We start from the raw sequence: 14,979 nt of genomic DNA, 5'->3' as shown, positions 1-14,979 counted from the left end.
TTCCAATCCCAAAGAAAGCAGGTGTTGACAGATGTGAAAATTACCGAACTATCAGTTTAATAAGTCACGGCTGTAAAATACTAATGCGAATTCCTTACAGACGAATGGAAAAACTGGTAGAAGCCGACCTCGGCGAAGATCACTTTGGATTCCGCAGAAATGTTGGAACACATGAGGCAATACTGACCCTACGACTTACCTTAGAAAATAGACTAAGGAAAGGCAAACCTACATTTCTAGCATTTGTAGACTCAGAGAAAGATTTTGACAATGTTGACTGGAATACTCTCTTTCAAATTCTAAAGGTGGCAGGGCTAAAATACAGGGAGCGAAAGGCTATTTACAATTTGTACAGAAACCAGATGGCAGTTATAAGAGTCGATGGGCATGAAAGAGAAGCAGCGGTTGGCAAGGTAGTGAGACAGGGTTGTAGCCTGTCCCTGATGTTATTTACTCTGTATATTGTGCAAGCGGGAAAAAAAAGAAAAATTCGGTGTGGGTATTAAAGTCCATGGAAAATAAATAAAACCGTTGAGGTTCGCTGATGACATTGTAATTCTGTCACAGACAGCAAAGGACTTGGAAGAGCAGTTGAACGGAATGGACAGTGTCTTGAAAGGAGGATATAAGGTGAACGTCAACAAAAGCAAAACGAGGATAATGGAATGTGGTCGAATTAAGTCGGGCAATGCTGAGGGAATTAGATTAGGAAATGATACACTTAAAGTAGTAAAGGAGTTTTGCTATTTGGGGTGCAAAATAACTGATGATGGTCGAAGTAGAGAGGATATAAAATATAGACTAGCAATGGCAAGGAAAGCATTTCTGTAGAAGAAAAATTTGTTAACATCGAGTATAGAATTAAGTGTCAGGTAGTCGTTTCTGAAAGTATTTGTATGGAGTGTAGCCATGTATGGAAGTGAAACATGGATGATAAATAGTTTGGACAAGAAGAGAATAGAAGCTTTCGAAATATGGTGCTACAGAAGAATGCTGAAGATTAGATGGGTAGATCACATAACTAACGAGGAGGTATTGAATAGAATTGGGGAGAAGAGGAGTTTGTGGCAAAACTCCACAAGAAGAAGGGAACGGTTGGTAGGACATGTTCTGAGGCATCAAGGGATCACAAACTTAGTGTTAGAGGGCAGTGTGGAGGGTAAAAATCGTAGAGGGAGACCAAGAGATGAATACACTACACAGATTCAGAAGGATGTAGGTTCCAGTAAGTACTGGGAGATGAAGAAGCTTGCACAGGTTAGAGTAGCATGGAGAGCTGCATCAAACCAGTCTCAGGACTGAAGACAACAACAACAACAACATCCTTGAAAGGTAACTTCACATTCCGAAAAGAACCAGGATATAACTTCTTCAATTCATAACTAAAAGTGTCATTGTGATTTCTCAGAATTTTTGCAAAATAAACAATAACTTTCATTAGTTTCATGTTTTTCTTACACTAACTAGCACTACTCCAGTACCGAAGTATCCCACTAGTTATGTAAGAAATTTCGTGAATTTTTATGTCATTTCCTTACAGCGGACGACTCCAGAAGGTATTTATTGCTGAAAGATTTTCAGGCATTTCTCCTTAGAACGTTAGGAGCGTTTGTCTGACTTCTGTAGTAGTGTGTGGGTGGAAATTGCATCTTGCAGGAGCCACAGGGTAAATGGTACATCTCAGATTAATCTGTCGCACTCAGAAAATGGCGACCTTGCCAGGATAGGTAAAATAGGTAAACTGCCAGGATAGGTAAAATAGGTAAACTGCCAGGATAGGTAAAATAGTTAAGCTGCCAGTATAGGTAAAATAGGTAAACTGCCAAGATAGGTAACATAAGTAAGCTACCGGGATAGAAAAGTGTCAGGATAGTCAGGTACGGCAGGTCACAGCAGTAGCACTTTGATTAACTTTCTTTCATGTATTAAATAGCTATTTGCAAAGATTGGGATCAGAATAGACACAGGTAGTGAAGAAGTCAGAATTGTAGGGAAAAGGGCGTGTGTTATTGTGTTGGAAAATTTTGCATTTTTTACTATTTTTGTGTAGCTGTTAGGGCATAGAATTTTCAGGTGATGGGCACAGACGCAGAGTGACGTAGAGACATAGTGTGATGCAGCAACATATAAATTAGAATTTGGAAATAACATTTTTCTCCCTTTGCAAGCGCACAGGTAGAGATTGGAGATTGCAGCAGAGCAGATAGAACATTAGCCGAGAAGTCACGACGTTGTTGTTGTTGTTGTTGTTGTTGTTGGTTCAACCAACTGGTAAGTGGTTGTACAATTTTGAAGATAGGGTTGTGGTGTGTATAAAGAATTTCCGTGTTAACGAGAGCACAAACCAAATGGTTAAGTGAGAGACAGCAAGTAGACAAGATGGGGGAGAATCAACGAGACAGACAGCAAGTAAACGAGCTTATTGAGAATATGACAGAAGGTGAACCTGAAAATAGGACAGACGGTGAATCAGAGACTAGAACAGTCGGGGAGCGGCAGAATCAGCAGGCTCAGTTAGATTGGGATAAAATTGAGACAGACCAGACAGATGGGAATCGAAGGGATGAGAACATCGAATTTCCAGAACATGAAATTCCAGGTAGGGCACATTCTGAGCCAGAAATAGACAGCCCACGTAGGAAATGGCTAAGATTAGAAGCGAAACGAGCACAGGATACGCGTTTGTTTGCTGCATATTCAGGGACAGAATACGCGTCAATACAGTCAATGAACCGGCAGTTAGCTAACGTTCAAAGAGAAGTAGACAGTGAGGAAGGGGGGGAACATTTAGAATACATCGAACCTAGAGTACACATTCTAAATATACCCAACAGCAGACACAGAATTTTACGGAGTTAAGAGCGCCACGAAAAGGTTCCGTAACAGACGCAACTGTACCTGCAAACACAAGACATACGCAACAGAGAGGGCAGAATGCGGAGTTGTTTGCGCCACGTAATGGTTCAATGACAAACGCAAATAGTCCTCAACACAGACAGCACGGGTTATTGCAGTTATCAAACTTAGAAACGCCACAGCATAGCCCAGTAAACGACGTAATTGGCCGAGTGGAAAACAATAGATCGAGAATGCATAGCTCAGCAGAAGGTAGCGTTACAGGACAGGACGCGATCATGGAGATGTTACAAAAAATTAACGCTAGTATGACGAAACAGAATCAGGATATGAATACACAGATGACAAAACAGTATCAGGAATTGAAACAGGATAATCAGGCTATTAAGACACAGATCCAACAGGTCAAAATTCAGATGGAAGAAGGGATTGCTAGAATTGATAGTCAGATCACTCAGATAAACAAAGACGCGAAAGAATCTAGAGAAAGAATTCAGGTACTAACACAAGGTCAGCAGCAATTACGCACTGACGTGGACAAGTTCGAATTGGACATCATAAAGGTTGACAAAAAGGAGGAACGTTTTACGAAAAAAGCCACTCGAACAGCAACACAAATTTCGGAAGAACAAGCAATTAAAAGCAAGGTCGCAAAGGTTGCACTGTGAAAAATATGATCAGCGGATTAATAAAATAGAACTTAAAAACGAAGATCAGTTTGAAAAGCTTCGAACAGAGTTGATACAAACTATCGAAGAAAAGATCGAGACCGATTACACCTGTAACGGAACAACTGACGCGTCAAGCATTAATTCAGTACACGAACACGCGCCGCTTAAGAAAGTTTAAGTAGAACCAAGGCTAGACGTAACACTCGCGCAGAAATCAAAACAGAAAACCCCGATGAAAGTAATACATGACATGCCACAGGACCAGGCACATTACCCAGAAAAACGGAACACATACATTCAGCCGATACCAATCGAAAGACAGGCAACTGAATAAGTAAATCCAGTGACACAACATAACAGCAGCACAGGTACTACACCACGAACGACGAGATTAGAAACACACGAACAACACTTTTGTTCGCCAATGATACGATATGACGCGGATATGAGTCATGAAATTGACAATAGGCAGACCTGCAGTAGATTACCAGAGAATAGACATGACGACACAAGCAGTGACAGATTATTTGAGTCCATAAATCAGCCACAAAGCGGATTTATGAGTAGATATGATACAGACCACTTCCTTACAGTTAGAAAATTTAAACATTTCAAGGAAGAAGGCGGTAGCTTGCATGCACGCACATTCATCGACCAATTTCAAGTAGGCTTACCAAACCACTGGAGCGTAGCTCACAAACTTGACTTCATTTGTGCACACATGTCAGGGACAGTAGCAGAGGTGATGCAAAACATCGCGGCTACCTGTACGTCTTACCTACAGTTCAGAACAGCATTTCTCGAAAGATATTGGTCCAAGGAGGAGCAAAACAAAATTAAATACGAGTTACTTCATTGACACCATATGAAAATTCAGGAGAGAAAAGCGTGGTAAAATTCTTTGATACAATTGACAAAAAGAATCAATGCCTAGACAAACCATACAGTAACGGAGAGCTGATACGTCTATGTAGAATGAAATTACCGGTAAAGTATCAACAGGCAACAGTAGGAAAAAATGAAAATAACGAAGAATTCAAAGAGGTTTTAAGGGAACTTGAATTTATGTTTAAAGAAGACGAGGTGAAAGAAAAAAGAAAGGGAAGAGAACAGCAAAAGGAGAGGACTAGGAACGAATATACCAATAATAATAATAATCGTAATCCTAACACCAATAATTTCAGGCAATTTAACAGACAAGGACAGTGGCACAATGGAGACAATTGGCATAGAAACGATAACCAAACTAATTGGTACCGAAATAGGAACGGTAATGGACACTCATGCAGTGGCTGATATGAGTTTAGGAATCAAAATGCCAAGGGTCAAGGGTACTTTGAAAGAGGTCACGATGTTAGAAACAGTAACTGGCGAGACCAGAGCGCGAACAATTACCGAGGAAATTATGGTCCACAGAGACAAGAACAACACAGCAAAGAGAAACCAGATGTAGAAGTTAGGCCACCAAACACTGTATACGTAAATATTGAAGTGAAAATTTGCGGAAGAGGTTAGGCAAACTAACGTCCACCCTATTTTATACTAACCACTAAATAAAAGTTAAATTAATAGATCAACAAAATAACACATTAAATAAAAGAAAAAACACAATACACACTAACAATATCTTGTAGTATCAAGTACACTACCATATGCACACAAACAATGAATGGTACACAACAATTAAAAGAATTAATAAGTGGTAGGACACAATTAGAAAGAAGAAATATATCTATCTAATAATTTCAGCCACTACCAGAAAATTTTTGCATTATATAATATCAGAGTTTTTCTCGTAAATAACAAATATATGTAAAACAAAAAATTGTACATAATTCTACGCGTCAGAGGGACATCGCCACCAACACCAATCACCAGCTCTCTTAACACCAGATGCTTCGAGATAGCGACGGAGAGGGTACAGACATGTTGAGAAAGCACTTAGGGCAATAACAACAACATGAAGACCAACGCCACACTGGAAATGCAGGTTGCAACCAGGTTGGACTTTGGGAGGACAACGCCCAGCACAGACATTTCATATGTCACCACACTGCTACACAACGGAAGAGCGTGGGGAGAACCATAATACGACGAGACGACAATGAAGGTACAAAAAATTACTAAGATCTACAAACTCATCAAGTAACAGCTGGAATGGCAGTCAGATCCTACAAATCCTATATCACTCCTACACTAAAAATCACATATTCCTAGCCCAAGAAGAACAGAAGAATGCAAGAAAGAAGAGAAGAACAGAAGATGCAAGATGAAGAAGGGCAGAAGACAGCAAGATACCTTTCTCTCCTACCCTACGAAGCAAATTGCTACAAACGTCTTTCCGTGTACTTCAAGGCAAGGCAACTACTAAAACCACCTCTCCAAAAATAAACCTTGAGTCGTCAAAAAAATACAAGCGAACGGCAAACGAAATATTAAGGAGTACCAACCAACATTATCTAGAAATAGATTCAGCAAAATGAACAGTATTCTCCCTACCACATCATCAAATCACCATACCGAACCAGGTGTGAAGTATCAAGACGTCACAGCACAATATTGGGTGACGATCGTCGGTAGTCAGCTACAATCATCGAACTGCCATACCGTCCCAGGTGTGACAGCAAAGGAGTACCAAGACATCACTGTTTATGCAGTAAACCACAGTCATTATCATCGGTTAAAAGTACCACTCCATTATGACGATGTCAACAAGTAAGACCCGGCATCACATGCTACAGTGCTTCTCTCATGATTTGTGACACCCATAAAAATGAGTCGACGCCTCCCAGTATTTCAGTTGGGATCGTCGAGCACAGAAACTGACGCAGTACAAAACGAAACAAAAAATTGATAAAATACGAATGTAGAGTTAAGAAAATGATACTTTTGCAGAAATATTTTCTTTTTCCTTTTTTGTAAAAGTAATCATTTTATTATGTATGTAGAGTCCATAATTTATAGATACCTTAAAACCTTTCGTAAAGAAACTTAGTATAGTTATATAATCTCATAAACTCATGGAAAGTCTATTTATTTGTTTTATATGTAAAATTAGAAAAGGATTTGTGCAGGATTTTTCTTCTTTAAGTTACATTCAAAAACACCTTTTTGGGGTAATAATATTAATACCGAGGTCAGAATTAAGTGGACACACTTCTTCATTCTTACAAAAAAAAAAAAAAAAAGAAAAGCAATGACACATAGAGAAGAAGATAATGCCAAAACAAAGTAACACAACAGAGCTTTTGCAAACATTTACGCAAGCTTAACGAAAGAAAAAATATAATCACACTAAAACATGATACACCATACACTTACGAGTTTAGAAAAATTTATATTGTAAAAACAAATATTTGGACATGTACGAGAAAAACAGAGAGACATACTGGTAATGACAAAGAATAACAACCTTTGTAAAGCCTATATTTGCCTTACAACAAAACATAAATTGTAAAATTAAAAAATAGAAACAATATCTATAATGAAATCATTAGAAAAATCTGTTAAGAATGACTGAGAAAAGTTTATTGAAAAATCTAAAACAATAATTTTTGCCTGACTTTGTCAATGTTTTCCTCGACATTGATAAACCCCAGACAAAAATTTTGTGAGAAGGAGGGAGGTATGTAAGACGTTGCGGTCTCCTGACCTTCATTGCTTACATGTTCCGCCCACACAATCATATTCCGCACATCAAGATGCTTCATTCGAACCCAAACTCGATAAGACAAAGTCAATGTTGTATGAATTCATGTAAAAGATATGCAATTGACAAGTGAGTGCACCGTGGTTGAAATACTTGAGGCTGGCGTGCACACATATATTCCAGACACGACGGTCACAGAGGCTTTTAGTTCAGGAGAGAGGCCGCACAACAGGACGCCAGGCCCTTCAGAGGACGACCCAGCCACGTCGGATGGTGACCGCCCGTAGCGGACAGCGTGGGCCCGAGTGCAAAGGGGGGAACAACCTGTGTTCAGCTTCAAACCAAATTCCGCTACATTGTGTGGGAGCAGCCACCCTACGCATTCTTTACACATAGCACGCAGTTTCAAAGATTTTCACAGGGAGACAGCAAACGCCAAAGCTACAAGTTTCTAGACTGGTCGCCTTAAACGAAACGTCATTCTCCCGTTTTAGAAGAGCAATGCTGACTGGCTGACGATATTTCTGACGCCTTGAGCTGAAGGAATAATGGAAGAGACCGAAAGATATACCCCTTCACGTCTGGCGTGTTGAGGCGCGGTTCTGTTGTCGCTCTTGGAGCGAGAACACGTAACGAGAGCGTGCGCGCTCGTACATGTACTCGAAAGAGCGAGGAACTAAGCCTCTCCTCAGTACTTCACTGGGAGAGCACCTCTGTCGAGAGGGAATCAAAGGGCGACCCTATAAAAATGGTTCAAATGGCTCTGAGCATTATGGGACTTAACATCCATGGTAATCAGTACCCTAGAACTTAGAACTACTTAAACCTAACTAACCTAAGGACATCACACAACACCTAGTCAGCTCGAGGCAGGCGACTCTATATTGAGTCCTTGCGATTAAGCGTTGTTCACTGTGTTGGCCGACACACTTATTGTGTGGTGTGAACGGACAGAGTTATAGTTAAACGCCTGCAAGCGAATTTTGAGTGGCATCGCAGTGGATTGGTTATCTGACTGGTGTACCATGCCAATAGTTAGACTAGGTGCGAATGGGAATCCTTGACTTCATCAATGCATAGGGGGAGTTTGATTGGCGAAGGTCAATCCAGTTAGAACGAGAGTTATCTTATTTGTACGCAGCGAGCGGCGCAGACAGCAGTCATCGCAGCTTACGGTATTATGCGCTACACCTATTGCAAGCCCCATATTTCCTCCACAACAGTACACCTCACTGCATTTCACACGCGACAGCCTCGACCGTACCTAGCAACATTCAAAGGATAATTATTCAAGTTGAGTAGGTGCGCCTCTCAGCCATTCTGCCAAGGCAACAAGCATCTTAAACTTCATGTAGAAATTTCATTAGCGAATCCTATCCTTGAAAGGTAACTACACATTCCGAAAAGAACTAGGATATAACTTGTTCAATTCATAACTAAAAGTGTCATTGTGACTCCTCAGAATTTTGCAAAATAAATAATAACTTTCGTTAGTTTCATGTTTTTCTTACACTAACTAGCACTACCCTAGTACCCAAGTATCCCACTCGTTACGTAAGAAATTTTGTGAATTTTTGTGTCATTTCCTTACAGCGGACGACTCCAGAAGATATTTATTGCTGAAAGTTTTTCAGGCATTTCTCTTTAGAACGTTAGGAGCGTCTGTCTGACTTCTGTAGTAGTGTGTGGTTGGAAATTGCATCTTGCAGGAGCCACAGGGTAAAGGGTACATCTCAGATTAATCCGTTGCGTAGAATAACAAAACAAAGATCAACCCACACCTCAGAGATGGAAATAATAACGCTGGCACTGCTGAACTATCTGGTAATACTTGCTTGAAAGTTCGCTAACAGGAATTTGTTTTTTTAATCTAAAATTTTTTCTGGAGATTAAGTCACAGCAAATGAATCTGATGATGCTGAAAAACCTCCTGTTACATCGCTCTGCCCTATCAAGTGAACGAAAAAGAGGACCTTCGAATGACGAAGTAGCACCATGGAACGTCTCGCTTTCATCAAACATCTTGAGGAGCACCGGAACAATTGACAGAAGGGCTCGCTTCCTCCCCACGTAAAAATTATTTGGAAAATTTTGCGAAGAAAGCTGAAAAATTTGTAAAGAAGAGACTCTTTTCCTAATGAAAATGCCAAAGTAAAAAGAAAAAAAGCATCTGGAAGCCAGAAACGGAAAAAGGGCAGCAGAGAAGGTGATCTGTCAGATCCTGTGGAAGAAAACGAAGCGATGAGCATCATGGATGATTCATTTCAAGGCAGCGAAAATATTTGAATACGCTTCGATGGGGAACAATGAATTCATTGAGTCTTATGTTCTATGTAGACACACTCAGTGTGTGAGCATCGAAAAGTGGGAGTCTGGTGCTCGGTTCCTGTAAATAACTTGCAACATTTTACGTTGTCAGAACAATATTAGGTTAGGCCCTATGAATTTTTATGGAACAATAAATGTTCCAAATTTTACTCTTAAAAATGCACAGATATATATGGCCTAAAACAGTAATGAAGATATGTTAAGCAGTTTTAGAATTTGTTCTTGGTACAACGTATTACTGACCCACAATCTAAGCCCAAAAACAACGTAATTATTTGTTTTTTTATTGTTAATAACAGTTTCCGATTCATGGGCTCCTGGCATTTCCCCTTTAGTAAACCCTTAAGAAACATGTATGTTTTTCACAAAGCTGTAGAGGAAATGTAGTAACACGGAATGTTAATAATATAACCGACATGGACCCATGGCGAAGTAAGAGTTTGCTAGCTGCAAGCATGGCACAGTTATCTTCATTTCTGTTGCAGGCTCTGTGACTTCCAGCTAGTTAAGATAGCTCTAGGCGTGTCAGCGTCACTTAATTGTCCGTTTTCTTCATGATATTCTTCTATAAGATGTTGTCGATCTATGTCACACTTAGGGCGTGACTAATTGAATTGCTTCACGTACTTTTGTTTTTTCACAGATCATTGCTCCTTAATATATCAGCTCATCAATACAGCCAACGCTGCAACGTCATCATGGACGTCTTGCTCTCAAGATGGTTTAACCGCAAATGATCACAGAAACTATTTAACAAATTGACTTGGACTAAATAAAAATTAATTTTGGGAAATTGCAGTTACATGGAAGCAACAATTTTTAAAAGTTTTATAAACTGAAAAATTAAAACTACTCTCATAGTTAACTAATGATTGAAACAACTTCGTATTTATAAATATTTAGAACCGTTAATCCCTGAATACCCAAAAGAGTACAGAAATATTCTTGATCTCTTTTTCTTTAAAGAATTCATTACGGTCACCTCTTGACGTATTAAGCCATTCTCCGGTGACACTGTGCACAAAACACATGCAGATACTGACTAATTACAGTTGTTTGAGGGTTCCAAGCTAAATAGCGTAGTACAGAATGCAGAGTCTACAGTAACTGTTCATGATGCTGTTGCAGACAGCAAGTTGCATAATGTTCCTCTAAATAAACAGTGGACTCCAATAAAAAAATATTTTTGTATCAATAATATCATAACTCTCTCCTAATCCCATGACCCTTGGACCTTGCTGTTGGTGGGCAGGGTTGCATGTCTCAGCGATGCAGATAGCCGTACCGTAGGTACAACTAAAACGGAAGGATGTCTGTTGAGAGGTCAGACGAACGCGTGGTTCCTGAAGAGGAGCAGCAGCCATTTCAGTAGTTGTAGGGGCAACAGTCTCGGTGATTGACCGATCTAGTATTGTAATATCAACCAAACTGGCCTTACTGTGCTTGTACTGACATCGGCTGAAATCAACGGGTAGCTACAGCCGTTATATTTCCCGAGGGCATGCAGCTTTACCATATGATTAAATGATGACTGCGTCCTCTTTGGTAAAATATCCAGGTGATACAATACTCCCCCATTCGGATCTCCAGGTGGGGACTACTCAGGAGGACGTCGTTATCAAGACAAACAAAACTGTCGTTCTACGGATGGCAGCGTGGAATGTCAGATTCCTTAATCGGGCATGTAGGTTAGAAAATTTAAAAAAGAGCGATGGATAAGTTGAAGTTAGGTATTGTAGGAAACTTTTGACAATGTTGACTGGAATATTCTCTCTCAAATTCTGAAGGTGGCAGGGGTGAAGTACAAGAGCGAAAGGCTATTTACAATTTGTACAGATTCCAGATGGCTGTTATAAGAGTTGACGGGCATGAAAAGGAAGCAGTGGTTGGGAAGGGAGTGAGACAGGGTTGTAGCCTATCCCCGATGTTATTCAATCTGTATATTGAACAGCAGTGAAGGAAACAAAAGAAAAATTTTTAAGTAGGAATTAAAATCCGTGGAGGGGAAGTAAAAACCTTGAGGTTTTGCCGACGACATTGTAATTCTGTCAGAGACAGCAAAGTACCTGGAAAAGCAGCTGAACGGAATGGACATTGTCTTGAAAGAAGGATATAAGATGAACATCAACAAAAGCAAAAAGAGGATGATTGAATGCTGACTGCTGGGGTTTGCATGAGCTTATATAGATACGATTACAGCATCTGGCACAAACCAGAAAGGGGCGACAGGAAGAATGCGTGGAAGGTGAGTTAGGCAGCTCGGAGCATCTCCGGCCGGCCACGTGACCGAGACCCAGAGAAAGACAGACCGTGACGCGCAAGTCACAGCACGTGAAAGTACAGGTCGTACGAGTGCAAGCAGCCGTCTCGGGCGGGGAGCGAGTAACTACAACAGAAAAGTTTAATAATCGTTGTCTGCTCGTTTAAATGTATGTAAGCTCTCGTTAGCAGACCAGAAAAGTAAGGCCTTTAGTGGTATGTTTTCAATTACATATTGATATCTCGTGGGCCCTGCACGGGGCCTAACGTTGGCGAGAGTGGTGGAGAAGCTGACTAATATGAACGTCACAAGTTCGTTGCAGGGCCTGCATATCTCGTCGGACCTAGCTGGACCGAGCGAAGTCAGATGGTGCGAGAATCCGGCGCCACGTTTGAAACTGCCGCTCCCGTCTCCCTATAAGCGTCAGGTATTCTTCATCGCTTCCTATCGACATCCAGAGCCCGCTCTCATTCCCTACTTAGTGTTTACCCCTGATCACTGTTAAAATTGTTGTAGTTCATTCTAATTACATTCACACCCTTATAAAGGAATGGCAATTTGTTTGTTTCCAAACAGCATTTTGTGTCCGTTTTTCAGGCAGTGCTCAGCTATGGCCGACTGGTCAAGCTCCCCCTGTGCTCGGTACAACGCTCTGCAATTGTTGTACCGCCCAGAAGCGACGTATTGAACAAACGGAGCTTGTCCAGTCGGGTACAGCTGAGCATTGCCTGGGAAACGGACAAAAAGAAAACAGTTTGAAAACGAGAGAGTCTTACCTCATTCGTCAACATATTGGCATTCCGTTGTAAAGCAGCTCGCTGAGATTAGAATCAACTTTGAAGCTGAACTCTGCGGCGTCGCGTTCGTCCTGCTTCCTAAGGTGCGTGGCGCCAGCCCCTCCCACCACTTGGCGTCACTAGGTTCCACCATGGTACGAGCTGCTTCGAGCTGCCCAACTCACTTTCCGCATATGAATAGTTCCAGCCCTCTCTGATTGGTGTCAGCGGTTCCAGTCGTGGCTACAAAGGCAGAAAACCGTGCAATCGCCGGCGACAACACCGTCAGCACTAACCGACAGGAACTTCGTGCCTCTAGTTTCGTTTGTTGCTACTCTCGTTGTGCCTAGATTGGTTGGGACCAGTCCCCTATACTTTGCGTATGTGTGTGTTCACCTGCGTACTTTGCTTGGGTTGTTGAGACTGTCATGTGTGTGAGTGCGTGTGTGTGTGTGTGTGTGTGTGTGTGTGTGTGTGTGTGTGTACTTCATCTCCTTGCGTGTCATGATTTTCTTGTAGCCGTCGCCGCCGCCGTCGCCGCTGTGTTCAGATGTCATCCTATCGTTGATTGTCGCAGCCATTGCCGCCGCTGCCTCTCTGCCTCCTTCGTCGTCGACGCCGTCGATGTCACTGTCAACGCCGCCGCCACCGCCGCAGTCTACTCGCTGCTGCCGCCGCCGCCTACTCTTCGCCGTCGCCGTCATCTTCATCTGCTCTCATCCTATCACACTGGACGTCGCGGTCGTCATTCCCCGCTATTCCAGCGACGCTCCGCCTCCGGTAACTATCGTCGACCATGTTTCCCAGCTTGCTTTGACCAACAATGGACACTCCAGACAGCTCCGTTATTTACATTACGCCCTCCTCTGCTCCTACTACCACTACGTGGAGCACCTCCTCTGGCCCACCTCCCTATGTCCGCCCTCTACTTCCAACAGTTCCAGCAGTATCGTCTCTGTCCGCAGTCGCTTCTTGTGCCTGCACTGCCCTTGCCATCCTTTGCCTATAACCCACTTCCAGCTTTTCCTACACCAACCGCTTCGCCTGCAACTCCCATCAAAATATCAATGCGCTAAGCTACTGTCACAACATTTGAAACCGAACCTACACTTTCTACACTTTTGACAAACATCTTTTGGGTATTCTCAGTTTTATTATGACAGCCCACCAATGCAGTTTGACACTTAATGTGGATAACTTCCGGAATGCTGGGACGCCATATTTGTCTATCTACATTATGAAACTATAACCATTGTGAGTATCTGTTATTGCTTTTTGTTGCATGCACACAGTATCTATGTTTCTGTATATCTACCATTTCATAAAATTTCACACACTGATTTGATTTCTTGGCAGATAAACCAGAAGATACTGACGTGAAACTGGCAGTTGCGATTAAAGCACCTTCATCCAGTTATTTGGTTTTTGAAAACGTCTCACCATTCTTGACTTTTCTAATCGTTACAATTTATATAATAATTTGAGTAGTTATTGAGTACTGAGTGTTTTTATTGTTATTCACATTTCCAGAAGAGCCATATAGGTTTTGCTCTTCTGGAAAAGCACCGATGATGACTATGTTAGAGTCGAAATCCAGATCTGCAATAAATTACCGACTTCAGCGAGTGACTACATTTGGTACATTTCTGATCTTCAACCAGAAAGATTTATAACACATACAAGGGCTATTTCCTTAAAAAATGTAAATTACAAGCATATTTTTTTAAAAAAGGTCACTAAGACAGGCGGTTGCAAATTGATGTTTTAGGGAAAACATTATTGTCCTTGAAAAAAAAATCAGGTTTTTTTGATGGAACCTTTCACTTTACACGACTGAGATGCTGGAAGTAAGTGGTACTTGAGGAGGGTCATTGGAGGCACGTTGTTTTGGATACGTTATAGAGTGAAAAAGTTCGGGAGGAGAACCCTGAACCAAGCTTTTGGAAAGGGACGAAGAAATTGTTGGGAAGAGAAGACTTGAAATGGAAAGGAATTGGAGTATTCTGTTAAAATTGGGCGAATTTCGTGATCACATAGAGGGAGATGGTTCGTGTCGAGAGTGCACAGGTGTATGTTTGGCGGTGTAAGTGTGGCGGAGTATGAGGGTGTTAGCCATGCATGAAATGATTAGGTGGTTAGAGTTTGCAGAAGAGTAAGAAATTCGAAGGTACTTTGTGTGGGAAAGGAGAAGAGGGTTTAATAAGTTCATGCAGATTTGTAGTGTGAAAGGTGAGGCAGTATGCGTTGTCTTCTAGGATTTGGAATTAATGTCAAAATTTTGGCGACAGTTGACGTAAAGGGGAAATGATTAAGGTGGGAACATCGGAAGGTTGGTCGTTTTAGTAATTTTAGTCTATTGTGGACTTATTGTTATAGATAAGTAACTGGGGTTTCCATGTTAGTTTACAGTCCGATGTACTTTAGTGTGTTAGTTAAGTA

Source organism: Schistocerca piceifrons, chromosome 3 (genome assembly GCF_021461385.2).
Source record: "Schistocerca piceifrons isolate TAMUIC-IGC-003096 chromosome 3, iqSchPice1.1, whole genome shotgun sequence".
NCBI lineage: Eukaryota > Metazoa > Arthropoda > Insecta > Orthoptera > Acrididae > Schistocerca > Schistocerca piceifrons.
Note: the sequence above shows the minus strand (reverse complement) of the source record.